The sequence below is a fragment of the Rhinolophus hipposideros genome, assembly GCF_964194185.1.
Source record: "Rhinolophus hipposideros genome assembly, chromosome: 11".
NCBI classification, from domain to species: domain Eukaryota; kingdom Metazoa; phylum Chordata; class Mammalia; order Chiroptera; family Rhinolophidae; genus Rhinolophus; species Rhinolophus hipposideros.
The window spans coordinates 26,598,223-26,619,905 of record NC_138057.1 but is presented as its reverse complement, the minus strand read 5'-3'; positions in this window follow the sequence as shown (position 1 = coordinate 26,619,905).

Below are 21,683 nucleotides of genomic sequence, written 5' to 3'. Positions count from 1 at the left end.
GTTAAATAAAGGAAGGGGATATAGATTATTAGGATGAAAAAAATAAACTGTCCACAAAATACTTTTACATATAGTATCTCACTCCAGATGACTGCTGTGGATGCTGACCCGTCTGTTGTTGCTTTGAGCATACATGTGTCAACTCTTCAACACTATACTAATTATCAGAGTTACAACCTATGTAATAGTCTCTTAAGTATTTTCTGGGTCCTAAGAAGTAACAATGTTTTCAACAAATGTCAGGCATCCATAGAAAATGTATTTCTGTCTTTCCTAAAAAATAGCTAAAGAGAAAAGTAATCTCTCTGATTTTTTTCAATCTTTTAGTTCATGAAAAATACAGTAATTCATATAAAATTCCTTACTTTTAGAAAGGTCCACTGTTCCAATATCTTAAGGCTAAGACTCTACATGCCAAATGACAAGACTGAAGTAAATCTTATTTAACCATTGGAGTCATGTGAAATTTTGGACAGATTTCTATACCACTCACTAGTTGCAAGATATGTATAAATTATCAAAATAGACCAAATGGCAAGATCACCTGTTTAGTTTTCCAGATTCATAGATATTGATTTTCTTTCTCAGAAATCTTATTTACTTGTAACATGGTTATTTGGATGCATACCTTTAATTTTGCTTATTTTTATACTCAAAATAAATATTTTGAATCACTTCCAGAATGTAATATCTTCTTCATGTTACAGGTTTTGCTTTTTTTTTTTCTTAAAATAGTAAATTTTATTAAAGACAGCAGACTTCACTTTTACAATGTGGCACAAAAGTAGTCCACTTTTGGGTTTAGAAAAACAACATAGTTCTATGCATTAATGCCTCATGATTAAAAAATAAACAAATAACAAGAATCAACAAACCGATTGGCAACCATTAGCCTCTTGCATTTGTATAAAATGATTTCACTATCTATAGGAAGTTAAAATCACAACATTATTCCAGCAGAAAATTTACATTATTTATATTTACAAGACAGGAGTCCAGGGAATGGGAAAACGTCATAATAACTCATTGAGGAACATTATTTTTTAAAGAATGGGTATAATTGCTTTCTTCTGTTGCTCACATAATGAGCAACACAAAGTTGCTCAATCAAGTCTTGTATATTGGAGATTAAAAGAAGACAACATTTAAACCCTTGGTAATTCAATGGGTAGAAGTATGCTTACTATGCACAATTATCCTCACATGGTAAGGCTGCTCTACCCTTGTGTTGAGACATATGTTGGACATGAAAATCAGTAATCCAGAAGCTGACCAGTATCTTCCTATTCCCGGCTCTTGAAGGGAAGGACCGGAACTTCCAGGTAGACTAATCCCTTCTGTTTCTCTCAGACTATACCAGTCTATGGCTGTAATTTGACTAACTTGAAAAAGTGGCTGTGACTCCAACTGTTCATTCTGGCATTTATAAAACATTTTACAGTGGTGGCTGCTTCTGTTAGCAGCCTGCCTTTTAGACTTGTCTGTCAGCTCCCATGGAAAATAAATGACTTGTTTCCACATAATGTGTGACTGTCATCACCCGAAACAAACATTTTTGTTATAATCTCTGTGGTTCAAAGCTGAGTGTGTTTTAGTTATTTAAAGATGGGGTGTTTCCATGCCAGTGATTTCCAGTTCCAGTATTTCTTTCTTATTTCACTGGAAATGGTCATTTTCAGTATTTTTAAGCATTTTGGCTGGAGATGATAACCTAAGAATAAAATAATATGAAGCTACAAGCAGGCAACTCTATGAATTCAAGAAAAATGCCAGCATTATTGTTCAGTAGACTTGTTAATGATAATCCACACAATAATTTACAATGGAAAAATCTATATACATCCATATTCAAATTTATATTTTCAGAAGTATACAGACCTAATTGGACCAACCCTAATCTTTGGGTTCATAAGATAAATGTGTCATCCCTAATACCATTCAATCATTTCTATAACCAAATGGGGTTTTCTTGTTCTTTTGTTTGTGTTTTTTGAATTTTGGTATTTATTACTTCTCCTGGTTTTGGGGAACATTTTTATTTTGCTTCTCATATATTAAAACAAAAACAAAAACAAAACTCATAGCTCTCTGTTACCAGTATATTTAGGTTTCTCTTAGATTACTCACTAAACTTTCTGTGCTTCTTTTTTATAGAATAAGTGTAATTTAGTTTCTTAATATCATCTTCTGTTTTTATTCAGTGATTATACTTTTTTTTTCTTATATAGTTTCATTACATATCCAAGGTTTAAAAGTTTGGTGACATTGATGAACCTGCCGTCCCTAATAAATCTCTGAGTTCATGCATCTTTTGTGCTAGGCCTCTGGGCTTCTGACTTACTTTGTCTCACGCAGACCTGTCGCCACCAGGGGTCACGCACCTGTGCCTCAACAGGTGCTGCTGAATGTGTCCTTGACATTCAATATATTAAACACTGTTAAATTATGGAAAGATATGGAGATGTTGAGGTTTGAAAAATCTTGTCATTAATTTTATAATTTCACCAGAGAGAACACCAAGAAACCTGATAAATAACAGCTCCCACTTAATGATGGTTAGTTACTGGGCATGACACATCTTAAATAAAGTATAAACACAATAATGGTGAAGGGGTCAGAACATATGAGTCTAGTTGAGCTTCAACCTATTTAGAATATTGTGGCATTTTGGAATAAGGAGTAATATTTATCATTTTCCTAATGTCTACTTTAAGAAAAAAGTGAGATCCATCCAAGAAAAATTGAATAGGTAAGATTATGATATTTGTGAAACAATGAATAGATTAAATGGTTAAAAGAAAGAAAAATATATTTTAGATTCATTATCTAATTATTATCTAATGTATTTTGGAACACGCAAAACTTTCTAAAACTGATTACATCAATAGACCCAGGCCAGCAAAACAGATGGAAACCGCAAGAACAGGTGGTGCTAATACCCGTATCATGTAGTAAATTGAAGTTAACTGTAGACCTTGATTAGTAGGTAGAAATACCTTCACTAAGGTTGTTAATAGTCTACTTCCCAAATATTCATTTTTGATAATATCTTCAGATGATGGGTTAATTCTGAGGGGGATTATTTCATGTGATCCACTAGAATCTGATTAGTTTTCTCTCCTTTTATTTTAAATTAGATAAACTAAGAAAGTAAACATGGTAAGAGGTGACAGTGGCTTCTGCATATGTTCCAGAGAATGGTTTAACATGAACCAAAAAAAGAAACCATACATTTTATTGTTAAACAATAATCATTTTCCTGGTCATATGGTCAGTAACAAAAAAAGGACCAACATATAATACATGCAGTGATTACACTACCACTGCCCCAACAGAGAGAGAGAGAGAGAGAGAGAAATGTACACAAATCTTACATGTTTATTTTGATTAAATTATAAATTATGACCTGCCCTGGAAACTCTTAAAAGGTAAGTCTTTTACTTGCTTTCAAAGTTTTTCATAATCTTTGTATATAGTTATTTATTTATTTATTTATTTATTTATTTATTTATTTATTTAACTTAATACTCTTTGGCCTAAAAACTATACTATTGTCAAACCAATTTTCTAATAGTTGGACAAGCACAGTCTTCTCATTCTAGCTTATGGTTTTCCTTTTGTTTCAATGTCCGTGAAATTATGAAATTTCTTCCAAAATCCAAATGACCTATCAAAACCCTACATGTTGTTTCAAGATCTGATTTATAACCTACTTTTTGATGGATTCCCCCTCTACCAAGGACAACATTTTCTAGCCATGATGTATCTCACATTATTCTTGCAACGTCCCTACTAATTATAGCACATTTGTTTATGTATAGCCTCATTATTTCTCATGTCATTTCCAAATAGATACTAAGGTTTTAGGGCAATAAGATAAGCCACGTATGTCTTTTGTGTCTTCTCAGATAAAAATCCTTGAATAATTTACTGATTGATACATATCTATGTACATACAGTATTCCATATTTCAATCAGTTTTTAGCAGTATGTTAATAACTTGCATTTAGCCATAAAATCTTAAGAAATTTCACATTTCACACTCAATCACAAAGCACATATGGGAAAATCTCCTTGCAAAACTGTAGACATATATGCTCTTGTCACATAAAAGAATCTAACACACAGTAGCTAACTTCTCATTATTAAACTTAATGATAATCAGCGTCTTTGTCACTTCCAAAAGGAGAAAGTATAAGGGCAAATCGGACTTTCTTCCCCTACTTTCTTTACTAACTACTAGATATTTGCCCAGAAGATGAAAAAAAAATAAAAATGAGAGCTCGCCTCTAATTTTGTGGTTAGTGTTAGATAAAAACATCTGAATTATCGATTCCATGTAAAACATCAAATTTCCAACTGAAAGCTTCTGGCTAACTCTCTGCACAACTTAATCCTTTTTCTTCATTACCACTCATAGTTTTCATCTCACATCTTAACACACTGCCTCTCTCAAAACTGTTATATACAAGTGCTGCCAAAAAAATGTTAAGCCTTTTATTCAGCTATTCTCTTCCTTATGCTTTAAAAATCTTAACCTCTACTGCTTTTCTTCTGTTTATATCTTTTGTTTCTCTTTTTTTTTTTCCTGTCTGTTGGTTACTCACCTTCCTCTCACACTCATTTTTGTCTTTCTTTTACCACTATTTTAAAAAAAAACTATTTAGTGCAAATACTGATGTGAAACTTTAAGATGTTCCAATGTCAATTTATATGGATTCTGCCCTTCAGGTATTTACTGTCTGGTAAGACAGATGGCATACACATAAATTAAATATAATACACATTATAAGTGATAAATGTCATGAGAAAATTACTGATAAAGAATTTCCCATATATAAACCATCTTTTTCTAACCTTTGAATCATAACTCCTGAATCTCTATTTACTAAACTACTTGATTTATTAGGCTTTTATGTATTTCCACAGAGAATGTTATCCAATTGTGTTAACTGAATATTGCTCAACATTTACTAGGGTATGGAAAGCTACAGAACATTTAGGAGTAAAAACTTGAAATATCCACATTTGATCTATGTGAGATAATGCTGACATCTGTATTGAGGGATATTTAAACAGGAAATAAAAAATAAAAATAAAAAATAGAACACCAGTTCAAAGATTACTGCAATAGCGTAGCAGAAGAAAACAAGTAAATGACTAAAGGCATATATTTCCTATATTATAACCATGCCTAAAAACTTGATTTAAAAGAATGTATTGGAGTTGATTTAAGTAATATAATGTAGTAGAATTATTATGCTTCTTCTTTACACAGTCCTTTCCATGCAATGGCAAAATTCCTCAGGAGGAATAAGAGTAGATGTGATAATGGTTGAGTAATTTGCAAAGGCTTCACAGCCTAACAGGAGTAGTGCTGATCAGCAGAATGATGGGAGCATAAGTAAATGTCTGTATGTATAAGTAAATGTCTGTCTACCTTCTTTGTAGAATAACCTCTCACTCACTTGACCCTCATGATCACTGTGGAGTTACCATCTCTGAGTAATGAGACCTTACCCATATGTCCACATTGGATATGTGCAAGGATAGGAGGCTTAACCAAGTGTGGTCAAGAAATCCTTGATGAGTAGAAGCTGGATATAGAATTATCTTCCCCCTCTGGGTGTCTATACTAAAAGATGAACTTGATTTTGGCCATATGCCTATTTGAAATGAAGAAAGTAGACTCAAAGAAAAACAGAGACATTATGGCTGATGATAACCCAGGTCATGCCAAACAGGATGTGAAAAGGAAGGAAGGCAAAAGGAGCAAAGGTAGCATGTTGGTCTGGGTGGCATGGATAGCCCAGCAGAGATGGCACCAGAGGAATCCATTTATGGATGCCTCTAGGTTCTTCAAGATACATAGATACTGTGTATCTATGATAAATTTTCCTGACTTTCTTAAGCAAAATAATATTGAATTTCTCCTGATTGTCAAGCATGAGAACAAAACTTCCTCAATGATAAAGGAAATCTGAACATAAAAGTTCTCAGGCAGAGTAATGGGGTTTTTTGGTATTTTCAATCTATCTCCTAATAAAGACATGGTTGTTTTCCCTAAATTAATTTGTTTCTTAATTACATCCCTACTCCATGTGGTCTACAAAATTATTTTAAACAGGTAAAGTCCTGTTAAATAAATTCATTTAAAATGAAAAATGTCTATCTGGATAACTTATAAAAGTAACACAATTTTTGTCATCCAAAAATTATAAATAGAACCTATTTTCAATATAAGCTGAAGTTGTAGGGAAATTAGCCCGTGGTTAACTTAGAAAGTAATGCAAGGTATAACACAACTTGTCCTTTTTTCCTCTATTATAACCATGGCTAATGAAAATAAAATCAACTAGAGGTGACAGTAAAGTTATGTATAAGATAAACTGAACTGAATTGATAATGAAGGTTTTAATCATGAGAGGAGTTGCAGTTTTCCTGAGTCAGCCCATATTCCATATTTGCCTATATTTTCAATCTCCACTAATATTTTAAATTCCAAACAATACTTCTGGAATTATGCAAAATCTCCAATGCTTACAGATAATTTCAACTACGTTCACTAGTCCTCACTTGATTGGGCACCTAATGTGTATATCAAAGAACTATTAGTTTTCTGTTTAGGTGGCCTCATGAGAACTTGCTTGCATAAGAGCCGAAAGTCACATGCAATTTACTGCTTTGTTATAGTAATGCTTGTTTGTAGCCTTAGATTTAACTAGGACCCTGTTGTAGGGTTCCAACAATATGTCCACATATTAATATTCCCAAAGATATGTCCACATACTAATCCCTTGATCCTGTAAGTGTTACCCTATTTGGGAAATGGGTGGTTTCCAATTTAACTGCATTAAGAATATATAGATGAGGAGATCATTCCGGATGAACCTGGTGGGCCCTAAGTGCTTACAAGTATATTAACAAGGATCCTAATAAAAGAAAGGCAGAGGGAGATTAGACAGACACACAGGGAACACGGTAATGTGAGGACAGAAGCAGAGATTGGAGCGATGTGGCCACAAGCACAGGAATGCTATCCCCAGAACATGGGGAAAGCATGGAATGGATTTCTGAAGAGCCTTTAGAAGGAGTGCTACCCCACTGATACCTCCATTTTGGACTTCTGGCCTCCCAAACTGAGAGAATACATTTCTGTTGTTTCACGCCATTAAGTCTGTAGTAATTTATGACAGTGTCTACAGGAAACTAATACAGCCTCTTATCCTACTTTCGCTACATAAACATTCATTTTGTTAATATCCCGAGATAAAACTCAAGCCCTGGAATGCAGTGGAGTGTTTACATAACATAGAAATTGGTAAATATTGGAATATTAGTGAGAAGGAATGCAATGAACAACTTATGATCTTTCTATAAGTAGAGCTGTAATCAAATACAGTTCTTGTATATGCATATACATAAATATGTACATGTAAATGCGTATGTATAGTATTTAAGTATTATACCCTTGTTTAGAGGGATAAAAAGAGGGCTTTTTATCTAATTAAATCTAATTAAGAAATATATATAAAATCTAATTAAGAAATATAATCCTGATAAAGTCTAATTTCTCTGTACCTGTATCATTCTATACCAAATAGAAGGGGAATTAAGAAAGTGAGCTGGTAAATAGAGAGATAATGTTTTTCCTCTCCATTTATCGGTGTATTTAGACTTAACAGGCATTGCAGTGGAGTAAATAAAACAGTTTACTTGGGGCACCTAACCACTCACAACTTAAGAAGAATTATATGCTGCAGGCTACTTGAAAGAAAGGATTCTCCTGAAATGGACATTGCCAAGGGAAGGTTGGTGATGATATAGTTAATACTAGACAGGTTATATTCCATATTTTCACATACACACTAATTGTCTCTGATATGTTACAAAAGAACATTTCAAAACACTCAAGTATAGCACTGTTCTATCTGTGCAAATGCCATATGTATCTCAATCTTTCTGTCTCAAACATATATATATCAGTCTTTTTTGAGAGCACCTGTAGTTAAGAGAAACTCAGAAAGTGAGGTCTGTCATTGTAAAACAAGGTTAAAGGACTGATTCTATTAGTCATCGACCATAGAAAAGAGTTGGTCCCATGTCCTTCCCTTAATTTATACAGCATTTCAAGCACATAACTTAAATCTTTTAAAACTTCCATTTCATGGCTGAGGATAGTTAAGAGAAAAGAGTCAGGGCATGTGAACACATGGCAAGAAAAATATAAATAAAAGTAGCAATGTCATACATTTCAAAGTTAAAGCATAAAGCACCTGTACAGCCAAAAATGTTGATGTTCTTAGCAAACGGGGAACTAAGTAGTGCAACAGGTGCAGAGGAGAAAATAATAAAGAAACAAAAAACATAATTTCTAAAAATAAGCAAAACACTTGTTTTCAAGTTTTTGACATCCTGTTTCTCTTCCTATAAAGTTATAACAAGTATAACAAACAGCAGAATTATGTTTTTCTGAAGATGACCTAGGAAACTATAGACTTGTAACCTACAGAAAATACCAAAAAAGTGATGGACCAAACCTTTTGGTGTTTTTTGCTTTGCTTTTAAGACAACTTCAAAAAGTAAAATGAAATATCTTATCAGTTGTTCATGTTTTTTTTTTTTGAATCAGAAGATTACATAAATTATGTAACAGTGAAACATCTTGACTTCAAAATGGTTCTGACATAATTAAGAAACTCTGGGATAGCCAGCCACACAGTGAAATGGGTATACTCTTATGTGTATAGTCATGGTTAGTTTGGTTATAAGTAAAGAGAACCTCTCAAGGCAGCTCTAGCAAAAATGAGGATTGCATTTTAAGAAGTATATCAGATATGGTTACCGGGTGCAAGACACGTGGTAGTTTTGAATTTCAAATAAATGACAAATAATTTTCTATCATAACTGTCCCAAATATTGGACGATTATGATATATTTGTACTAAAAACTTGATTTGTGGTTTATGTGAAGTTCAAATACAACTGTGTCTCCTGTATTTTTATTTGTTAAAATCTGTCCACCCTCACGAGGTGTCTTAGATACTTCAAGATATCAGGACAGTCTAGGCGACGGATCAGGGAATTCCGCAGGAAGCAAGGTAGTTTTTCACTGCCTCTCTATCTCTCTCTCAATGACTCTCACTCTTTATTTCACTCTCTGCCTTCTCACCTCTCTTTCTTCTCCAAAATTGGATGATTTCCTATTTCATTCTCACTTTCTCTTCTTATAGAGTAATTTTTATCTGTATTATTTTTTTTTCTGTATTCAATAAAAAGTTGGCCCAGCTTTGGTCAAGATTTACCTCTGGTCAAGTCAATGCTCACCAGCATCTCCAGATCATATGGCCCAGTGTCCCCTCAAACGATGCTGAAGAAACAGAGTCAGAAAAGAGATGGGAATCAAGTAAAGAAATTAATGAAATGCCTATTTAAGCTGTAGTGATAAATTATGTCTTTAAAGAATAGCTTAAAAATTACAAGTTTATAATATTAATTGACAATACAAATGTTAAAAATCATCTACACTATAAAACTCCAATTTTGGTGTACACACACAGATGCACATATGCAAACACAACTATTATCATAAAAATAAGAAAAAGAAAAATGTCCCAAAAAATATTCCCAAGGATGGCTGTTGCTCTGATTAATATTAATTTAATCTTGTACATATGCTATATTTCCCTACTTGCCACATTTTCTACAAAGAGCTCTAATTATTTACATAAAGAGTCATAGTATTAAGAAATAGATAAGAAAACATGTTTCTAAGAGTTATGAATATTGGGAGGGTTGCTTAGTAACCCAGTGGATGAACAAACGTTTTCCTAAATATGAATTGCAAGGTATTCAGCCTTAAGAGCTCTAAAAATTTGCTCCAGAACATAACATTTTCAAGAGCAAGAAATTTAAAAGGGATATAGCTAATATATCTTAGGATTAAAATAACATGTAAGGGAAAATTGAGATATTAAAGCAAAATATATTATTTTGAGTTGTCTTTTAACTTAATTCAATTCCTGTACCTCATACAAATCACAAGGCCTGAACAGTAAGGATGTACTCAGTACACACACAAAAAATTAAAGAGTTAAAAGATATTTAAGCTCATATTAGATGATGAGTCTTTCAAAGATTCCATCATCTGTATAACAACCTTAACACGTATATTTGTTATCATCTTGGGAAATATCTATAGTTTCAATCTTCTGACAACCATTTCATTAAATGTTAAAAAAAATTTTAAGAGTTCATCTGTAACTTCCAATGATTGATTCCGCTTCTGTCCCTATGTAGCAATGGACCAGTAGAAGTCCTCTTTTACACAGAAGTTCCTTTTATAGTTTTTTTCTTCTCATCTGTCTTCTCATCCTGAACTAAAATCTCTATTCCTTCAGGTTAGCCATCTTGTCCTTGCATTTTCACTTTGACTTCCTGACTTCTGTCAAAATAACAATTTGTCTAGGCATTTATTCTAAAATTTAGTCCACAGCGAATGAATCATCAAGTTCTGAAATTCTTTTAAATGCAACTTGAATCCCTGTGTTGATCTCTATCTCTGCTAACACTACTTAGGTCATTGTGTCATGGTTAGATTATTGATTTATTCAAAAAGTAGTCTCTCTGAATCTTGACTTGCACTTCATTTGTGAAATTATCTTAAAAGTTTTCACCTGATTAATCTTCTGAAAATATTGCTTTGTGTATAAGCAACTACACCCCCACACCATACATGGCAAACACAAAAAAGGGAAAGGTCTGCCCTATAATTAGTTTGTAGTACTTTATAACAAAAATAGAAATAATAAGGTGTGTTTTAAAATCTGAGACACTGTTCATTACCAGTTAGCCTGATTAAAACACTCTTTGAGGGTAAGGGGGGGGAGGAGGTGGTAAAAGAGAGAAAAGAAGGTCAAATATATGGTGATGGAAGGAGAACTGACTCTGGGTGGTGAACACACCATGTAATTTATAGATGATGTATTACAGAATTGTACATTTGAAGCCTGTGTAATTTTACTAAACAATGTCACTCCAATAAATGTAATAAAATAATTTTAAAAATACTCTTTATTTAATCCTTATTTCTAAGAGTCTACCTTCCTTCAAGGCCATTAGAATTGCTGGGTTTCCCATAACATTTTTCCTTAGTCCTAAACCATAGTAGTCACATCACCATCTGTGATATAAGTACACAAATTCTTCATAATGGAATTCTAAAGTCTAATTTAATATAAAATGCAAATCAAATTTTGATCAAAGTAAAAAATCCAACCAAAAGAAGAAAACATATTTAAATTTTCCTATAGTTTATGAGCTGACAATAACCATTTTTCAGGACTGAGCCAGCCACCTGGGAACAGATGAAATCAACATCTTACTGTAAAGAATGCTCTAACTTTCATACAAAAAACTGAAAGTTTCTCTCATACATATTTGTTTCTACAGCAATGTGAAAAATGTTTCCAAACTTTATATAATTTGTAATTTTAAATCCTAGAAAATTTGTTCAGAAACAATTGTCCTTTTAAAAATAGAAATTAGTATCTCTTTAAAAAAAAAAATCACGGGATAATCTACAAATTTACATAAATCCTCATTGCCTACAAATATACTTAAGCATTGTAAATCTTATTCACACAAAAAAACATACAAGTGGTTAATTCTTTGGAGCTACCTACGAGTCATTAAATTGCACAAAAATCTTTTCAAACATCGGGCATGTAAAAAAATCCTTTAACTTATAAAATTACATTTTTTCTTTAACAGTTTTTGTTTTGTTTTTGTCTCCTAATGGGAACTACACATTCTCCAAATATTTTGTATTTGGACTGGGAAAACATTTTTTTGGTGCTTTTCTTTTCGTTTCTTTGTTTTTTTTTGTTTGTTTTTTTTTTTTGGTGCATGTAGTCAGGACTACTGAAATCACCTTTGGAGTAATTAGTGTCAAAATACCAAGCAGGTATTTTATGGGAGTTTCCTATCAGATACCTGCAAACAATTAAGGATGAAAATAATACAATTCTGGGAATTTTGATTCCAGACATGAAAATTTATGAAATTAAGAATGGATATGGAGTGCAGCCTAGGGAATAAAGTCAGTGGGATTGTAACAGCTAGATAGGATGTCAGAGGGGAAATAGATTGGGTGGTGAGGGGAGGTTATCACCTTGTGAGGGGTATAAATGTCTATTACATTGTTTTGTATACCTGAAGCTAAAAAAAAAAAAAAGAAACATAAAATATTCATTGAATTTTTATTTCTAAAAATGTATTATAAATTATATTAGAAAGAATAACTACAATGTTATGATAGTCTTAAAATATGAGTTTTATATTTATATTATAGAGCCTTGATTTTATGAAGAATTGAAATTTGTGTACTGTCAGTTTTCATATACTTCTACCTAAAAAGAGAAAAGAGCAGCTGGTCATCGTCACTCACTTGTTAGCTAAGAGAATTCTTCTTCCACACCAGCCTCACTTGGTCTAATCCAGATTTGAGCTACAGGTGAAGTTCAGAGTGTGTCTTTTAGATTATGCCTTGGCACAGTGTTATATCAACTGTGCTTTGGATTTATAGATGGGCAGATATATCCACTACAGCTGCAGAAACAAGTAACAAATGGAAAGAGTAAGGCTGAATGTGGAGAAGCAGGTAGAGACTACATCTTGAAGGAATATGAATGACATGTCAAGAAGCTAGAACTTTACTCAAGTTTTAGTTATTCAAGGTTTTTGAGTAGAATGATGTGATCTAACACAGAGGTCCTGTCCAGTGCTGCTCCAGTGTCTACTCACAGAGAGATTTTTAAGATAATTCTTATACCAGGAGAGCTTTGTTTTCCTTGTACATAAGCATCACTGGCCTGGTAAGGCTTTGTTCTTTGTCATTTTCATAAGAAAAACTGTCAAGTTTTTGAAGGTAAAGGACCTGTCACATTCAACCATGTCATTCTATAAATACCTGATTTTGACAGGGAGCTACATAGGTAAAGAAGAGTATTGTTATTACATTGGGCTTTGCAAATACACTAAAATACTAAAATATCTAAATTGACAATATAAAAAGAAACTGAAGTTTTAAATTTAACAATAGTGAGAAAATATTGCATAAGAAAAAAAAGAGGGTAGCTTGGTTTGTGAATCTGTGTTGTATACGGATCTCCTTTGTTCAAGGTGTACACCGAAATGCATGATCAGCCAACAATTTTTAAGGGATTCACTACATTGGATACTCTAGGTGTGTTATTTCTACTTCTTTTTTCTCTTCCTATACACATTTAGCTATTTACTCAATGTATTTGATTTTACACCTTTACACGAGAGTACATTTGCAGTGAAAAGAAAAACATTCAAATAAGTCCACTCATTATACTTGTTTCCTACTCTGACTAAAGTATCATGGGAGAGAATTAAGAGTCAGTTAAAATTAAATTCTGGGCCTCTGTTTTTCCATGTTCTCAGCATCATCTGTTATACTTAAGAAAGTGAGCATTGGCTTCATATATTCCTGGGAATCAAGACTTTTCAAACAAAAAACAATTAGCTATATATCCTAAGCACTGGAAACTTGTGAGGACCAGGGAAATTTCTATGAAAAAAAATGCAGGATATCTATAGTACATCCATAAATTAAAGAATTCTCTCATTTTAAAATGATCACGTGGGCACTACATGACTAAAAAAAGTATGTCAAACATGAAATTATTGTATCAATTCTCAGAATCAAATGTTAATTGTTCAATTGTTTGTTATTGTTCTGACTAGTCACATATAAAATTAAAGAGAAAGATCAGCAATGACTAATATTATTCATAATTAAAAACAACATTTAAATGAAATTTATGTCTTGTATCTTACTGACTAAAATGAAAAAAAAATCAATAAACAAAATACAAAATATGGGCAGTTACATGGTATCCACATGTATAGTAAAATGTTCTTCCAGTTAGTGAATTTCAAAGGTTGTTTGACACACACAAAAAAGTGGTATAATTAGAAATTGCATGAGTTTAAAATTCAGAGCAATTTGGCTTAACTCTTGCTTATAAATTTCATAATCTTGAGTAAACTACTTAACCTCTGATTGATTGTTTCCTTTTCAGTGGGAATAATAAATCATAAAGGTCTTGAGCCTTATATGCCATAATGTGTGTAAATGACATTATAGTATATTTATATAAACATATAAGTACAAATGTATAAACACTAGTTTCCTTTCTCTCAGAATAAAAATTTAATGGCTATATTTTACAAGGCACAAATTTATGCTTTGCTTGGAAAAACACTCTTATTAAAACTTTATTCATATTTTTATATTCCTTCCCTCGGGATACTCAGAATATTGACCTTTAACATATAAGGGCCCTCTGACATTATTCACAGTCACTTTGTATTATACCCCTTTGTATTCTCATGGTATACACCTGTGGGGAAGGTACATTTCTCAAGAAGCTATCCATTTATGGTCAGATGCAGCATCTTATTTCTCACTGGAATGAAAAATCAAGTAAATATAAAGACGGAATGCATATTGTTCAAGACGAGCTACCTAAAGAGGACATAGCTATGCATTGTAGTCATTTTTATTTTAAGTACATATTTTACCAGTGCTGGCAGCAGCCTCTGAACTATAGATTTTACAATATTTTAAAATGAGACTCGATTTCTTCCTCATATAACCATACTATTTGCGTTAGTCAGTATTTCAGTATTTGCTAACTAATGTAGCAAATAATCATCAATCTCATTGGCTTCACCTGATAAACATTTTATCTTTCCTACTGACATCACATTTTGTGTCTGGAAACTTTCTTACAATTGGAGACTCGGGGATCTAGAATGCTCCCATCTTACAATGTGCCATCTTCATTGTATTGTTTTCAAGATCTGTGTCAATAGAATGTCAAGTATCAAGCAATGTTTTTTATCGGATGGGCTTGGATGTGATATACCTGATTCTGACTAGCAGAACTGCAGCCATAACTCCATCACATGACCTTAACGTAACTACAAGGGAACTGGTACATGCAGTCTTCTTGTGTGCCAGGAGGAAAGCCATGGAACTGGTGAAAACACAGCATTGTCTCTGCTATGCTGTTAGTGAGTGGGCTCAATGAATTTTGAGACTATGTGTTTCTTGATAGTCACTGTACCACCAGTGTCCAGAACAGGGTTATAATACAAATGTAATATCTTAGAATGAGTAAATGCCAGCTACAAGTAAAACAAAACACACAGATAACCATGGAGTAACCAAGGAGAACACATATTTGTGTGCCTAATAATACAATTATATAAACACTAGTTTTAACAAAATGTCATCTTAAACACAATATTAACATAATATTGTCCACATAAAATTGAAATGAAAATCATTACATGTTATAATCAAAGGGGAGATGTTTGAAAGTCTTAAATACAATTATTGAGATGTATTTTTTTAATGTAAAGAAACAGTTTGAATTAGGGTTTTACATAAAAACTGCTTTCTCTAGCCAAAAGCTAGTGGAAATGTAAACTTTGTGGCTCTGTGAGAGGTAGATGGAGCATAGTTCACCGAATGCCAGTAGGTAAACGGGAAATACTATTCGCTGAGTAGCAGGTGGCAGATATTTTCAAAAGTGAAACTTTTCTTAAATGTCATGACTCCAAATATCTGCTCAAATTATTAGTTCGAATTATTATCTGTTCGAATTATTAGTATTATAAAAAGTTAAATCAAAATAAGGCTGGTATTTCCTGGAGTTGGGAAGAAAACAATCTGCTTAGGACCAAAAAGTTAAAAAAAAAAAAAAAAAAGAAAAAGAAAAAAGTCCACAGTAGCTGAATACTTCTTAAAAAATTACCATTAGGACCACATTAGAAGTAAGCTAAGTTTGTTGAAAGATTTGATAACTCCCATAAACTTATTTTTTTAGTTATTTATCAAACATGAGGATTGTGGCAGGATTGCCTAGACAAGTGAGTATGTTCATGAGTCCACATATACGAGTACAAGTGACTTCACTGAGACCAAATGGGACCATCGTAGGGAAGAGAGTTTAGCTTCCTTCGATAAAAGTGCATAGTATAAATGTTATATGATTATTGCCATTGCATAGCCATTTTTTTAAAAAAATCCACAGATGCGGCTCTTTGCAGAAAGGCACAGATCTTTCTGGTCAACAATTGCATAGAATTTCTGGAAATTATTTGCTAAGACAAAATAGGTTTTTTAACCTGAATATTTCCTTCAAATAAAAAGAGTAAACTAGATGATAGCATATTTAATCTCTTCATATGAGTTTTGCTAGAGTGAGTTTTGTGCAGGTTACTGTGAGTTTGTAGAATATATTGTACAGGATTTCTAAAACTATGTGCTTATAATTAGCTAGGCTGTTTCATTGCTGGTTTAATAGTTTATTCTAAAATAAACACTGAGTTCATATTAAGCTTTTTTTCTGCCTTTGAGCAAAGAAAAATTTTTGGATACTTACAAAATCTAGAATTCTTTATTTTTCATTAGGAGAGCTGGATTGCTTTGATTCTAATGAATTTATATATTCATTGTATTTATATATAAAGATATACATAGCTATATGTTTGCATATGTTAGTTTAAACACGGACACAATTATACATGTGTGTACACGTAAACACACACACACACCACATATCCATAAATGGACAAGACAGATTTAAAAGCACATTGAGTTAAAATTGTTTTCTGTGGCTTTTTAGAGCAAATATTTTCAATATGCAGAATTATTCACCAACAAAATATTTCCCATGATCCCTATTTTTTTGCTGTAAGCATATAATTGTATATAAACAAATGCTTAATTCACTGCTCTCAGTTAAACCTAGAAGACTATATGGATTCAAGAACAAAAAAGAAGTTATATTTAGTGTCTATAAAATAGTAAAAGAAGATACATGTTACATGATAGATGATAGATATATAGATCAATCAGTTGTAGCTAGATAGATGGTAGATGACGATAGAGAAAGGAAGGAAAGAAGAAAGAAAAAAGGAAAGAAAGAAGGAAAGAAGGAAGGAAAGAAGGAAGGAAGGAAGGAAGAGTCTTGGTAGAATGAAAAAACAAGCCATTTGAAATAGATTTTGATGGACTGTAGAATAAAAACGGGGCGGGGGGAGGAGGGAGCTGCAGCAAATGCCAACACTACAGTGAGTAATCACGCAGTATTATAGAATGCATCCCCCGACCAGCACTCCCACCTAGCTGCACTGCGTGAATAAATATAAGTAATACATAAAATCAAATGTTACACATCTATTAACCAATATTTTACAGAAATCAAGTCCTAAATTAGAAATTTGGTAGACATCCATTTCTGTTTCTCTTCTAAGAGCAGATGTTTGTGTGTTTTTTTCTTTTTTTAATATACTATTTTAATTGACTGAGGGTAAAGCGGTTACACAGCTAGACATGCTGAGTTAGAAAGAAAATGGAGGTGGTATTTCTCTTGCAGACAAACAGCAGTGATTCTGTGGTGATATGGACAAGCATCGCTTATCTGAATATGCCATTATTTATACTCAGATTGCACTACTTTTACAAAAAACATGTCTTAACAAATTTAAGAGGGTCAAAATCACATCAAGCATTATTGCTAACCACGACTGTATGAAGCATGAAATCAATATCAAGAGGAAAACTGGAAACTTCAGATACATGAAAATTAAGCAGCTTCATTCCTGAACAACACAAGTCAAAGAAAAATTAAAAGGTAAATCAAAAACGGTCTTGAAACAAATGAAAATGGTAACACAATATATCAAAAATTATGAAACAGAGAAAAAGCAGTTTTAACAGGGAAGTTTATAGAAAGGAAGGGCTAAAATAAGGGCTTTTTCCAAACATAAACAATAGTGACAAAATCAGCTAAATTAATATTAAAAGATAAAAACCTCAAAATAATAAAATCAGTAATGAAAGATGGGACATTACAACTGAAAACACAGAAATACTAAGGATCCTAAGAAACTATGAATAATTGGCTCATATACACCAGCAAATTTGATAACTTAAAAATACTGAATGTATTCCTAGAAACATAAAATCTACCAAAGTGAATCATGAAAAAATATAAAATCTGAACATACCAATCTGAGTAAGGAGATTGAATCAGTAATCAAAACCTCCCAAAAAAGAAAATTCCTGTACCAGATGGCTTCACTGGTAAATTCTACCAAGCATTTAAGAATAATTAATGCCATTTCTTCTCAGACTATTCCAAAATTTTGAAGATGAAGAAATAATTCCAAATCCATTTTGCTTGGCCAACATTAGCCTGATACCAAACTAGACAAGAGCACTACAAGGAAAGAAAATTATAGACCCATAATCTATGAACATATATGCAAAATCCTCAAAAAATATTAGCAAACCAAATTCAACAGTACCTTAAAAGGATCATACTCTGTATTCCAGTGGGATTCATCCTTGGGATACAAGAATGGTTCAACTTAAGAGGTTTGACAATAACACTTGCGAGCTTGTTGCAATGAAGTTGCTAACCTTTTTTGATATCAGAGAGCTTATTCATTATGAATTTGTACCAACTGGATAAATAGTTAACCAAGTTTACTATTTGGAAGTGCTAAAAAGGCTATGTGAAAAACTTAGACAACCTGAACTTTTCACCAACAATTCATGGGTCTTGCATTACGACAATGCACCAGCTCACAGGGCACTGTCTGTCTGTGAGGGAGTTTTTAGCTAGTAAACAAACAGCTGTATTGGAACACCCTCCTAACTCACACGATCTGGCCCACAATGATTCCTTTCTTTACCTAAAAGTAAAGGAAATATTGAGAAGAAGACATGTTGATGGCATTCAGGACATCAAGTGTAATAGGATGAGTGCTCTGATGGCCATTCCAGAAAAAGAGTTCTAAAATTTATTTGAAAGGTGGTGTGGGGCAGAGTCCCCACAGAGCAGTTTCCAGACTCTTGGCCTCTGTGGGGAGGTGCTGGCTCAGGTAGTGAATGACCATCAACTGTGATTGGTTGGCCATCATCTGTAACCAGTTAGCCAAATGGCTACTGATGTAACTGTGAGGCTGCATTGATTGGTTGGTTGGTTGGCAAGCAGAGAAGTGAATGGCGGACTGAGGATCATGTGGCTACTATTGGGTGTGTCTCGCCAAGCTACCAGAGAGAATATAGTAGTATGACTCCCCTATCTATGGCTCTGTGGGTGATTCCTTTTTGGCCTAGCCATATCCTGCATTCTTATGTGGGGAGCGGGACCAGAGGCCCCACAGGCCGCCCGCCCCGCACGACAGTGTACTAGGCACTGGCATTGGTGTATAGCTTCCCAAGGGGAGTACTTTGAAGGTGACTGAGAATTTATGACATCCTGGTTTTCTGATTATTTCTCTGACTTCCGTGTCCCTCTTCCCATTTCAGCCACCAATAAGATATTTTCCAGTTTAAGTCTTATTTATGTTTACCTCAACAGCCACATGTAATCTCAGTTAATTTCTCTATAACATGGAGGGTGTAAAAGCTGTGCTATTCTATACTAGTTGCTCATTTATTCTTGGATATCCTGTTGGTGTCTGATTTTCAACATTTCTGAATTAACGTGTCATCTTCTATATCGTACCTCTTCTCTTGCATATTTTAATGAATGATGCTGCATTATTCTCCTCACTGCAACACGGACTTGGAACAGATATACGTTTATATTCTTCTCTTTCATGTGCTTCTGATACAGCCAATCTCTTACTCCTATAAGTTTCTCTTCAACATGTTTATTTTTCATCCTTCGTTTTTGTGGGTTTTTTTTCCACTTCTGTGCTATCCAATTCATATCCCATTTCACTGTGGCTTTTATTTAATTGTGATTTACATTATCTCCTAATTTAATTTGGCATTGACAATTTATGCTCTCTCTAAATTTACATAAAACACTACAAGTAAACTTAAACAGTTTTATAACTTTAAATTTGTTCATTACTATTTAATCTGAAATGTTCTTCCCTCATTCTTTACCTCTTGAAACTTTTCTCAACTTGAAAGGCCTCGCTCGAAGTCCACTGTCTCTGGTTCCTTCAGCCCGCATGTCTTTAGCATATCAGCAATAGCTCCCTTTATCTCAAACAATTTCATCCCTTGATTTGTTTTAAAGTAAACTGCCTACATGCCTTTCCCTATTTTAATGTCTGATATTTGAGATCTCTCTTGTTCAACTTATTCCTTTCATAGCACTACTCACACTTTTATGGTTTACTAAAATTAGAAACTGTGTTGTATTTCCTCTAACATCTTGTCTGACACTTAGTAAATATTTCCTGAGTATTTATTGAATGGATGAATTGATCATAATCACTAGATACTAGCTCAGAACTTTGTACATAGAATCTGTGTATGTCAATTTGAAATATAGAGCATTACTGGATATAAAACCAAAACCAAAGTGTTTTGTCGTTACCTGTAGAAAAATAACATGACTGAGACTATAATTATTTTAAATTTCGCAGTGAATTTAAAGACATTTTGAAATAATTATTTGCATTACCATTACTGTGAATATTATTTTAAATTGCTACAATTTATTGGACACTTATTAGATATCAGGCACTATGTTTAACATGAAACACAAATAATATCACTTCATTTTCACAGGAACTATAGACTATCACTAGATGCAATGTTTCGTTCATATTTTACAGATAAAATATCAAAAATAACACAATGACTCAATGTTGTAGTAAAGATCCGAACATTTCTATCTGTTTCAAAACCTCAAGTTCTTAACCAGTGCATGCTATTGTCTTCCAGTTTGAGTGTTACACTCCAAATGTGTTTTTATTTTTCCTAACACAAAATAAATTGAAATGTTCTTTGTGAGTCATTCATTCAAGTACTACCAGTTGCCCTTTTCCTGATAATGGCATGATTCAGAACTTTTAATAACGATTATAATTAACCAATGATATCACTGCCCCTCTGTTTTATGAGACAATAATCCAATTCCTACATGGCTAAACTACAAGGCCAAAGGCAGAGCAGTTTATCACAGTTAGAGAATCAGATTACTGTGGAGCAAATCAGAGAACCTTGATATTGTTACTATATAATGCATGTTTGAGGGTTAATAGCCCTCTAGCCAACATTTTTTTAAATGTTATATTGGCAAGATTAAAAACAGAAAGGAATGAAGCTGTTTCTATCGAATATAGCTGCTAAAGGCTCTCTGAGTGACGAAGAATATTAAATCTTACAATAGAGCACTTGACTTGGAGTCAACATAAGTCAAACTTTTCTTATCTGATATGCTTCTGAAGTCGTTAGAAATCAATGAAATTCAGTTTCCATGTTTTAAAGTAACAGACTCCTTTTTCTGATATCCAATCATTGGATATACCAGAGAAAAATCTTTATAATCATATGTAGTGAGGGAAAGAAAATGTATACATTTATTGATCAGCCTTAGCTTTCCTATATATACGAACAAGTATATTGTACTATATTATTATACTCTACATGTTAGGAAACACCAATTTCCATTTTCCATCCTAAAAAGGTACAGCATGCCTTCCACTTTCTGACCTCTTACACAGTCAATTTAAAAAGAACTTCCTTATATAGCTTTCTTAGGAAGTCACACAGAAGCTGATTGGCATGTCATAACTTCAAAAAGATTGAAGATATTCTCACATATC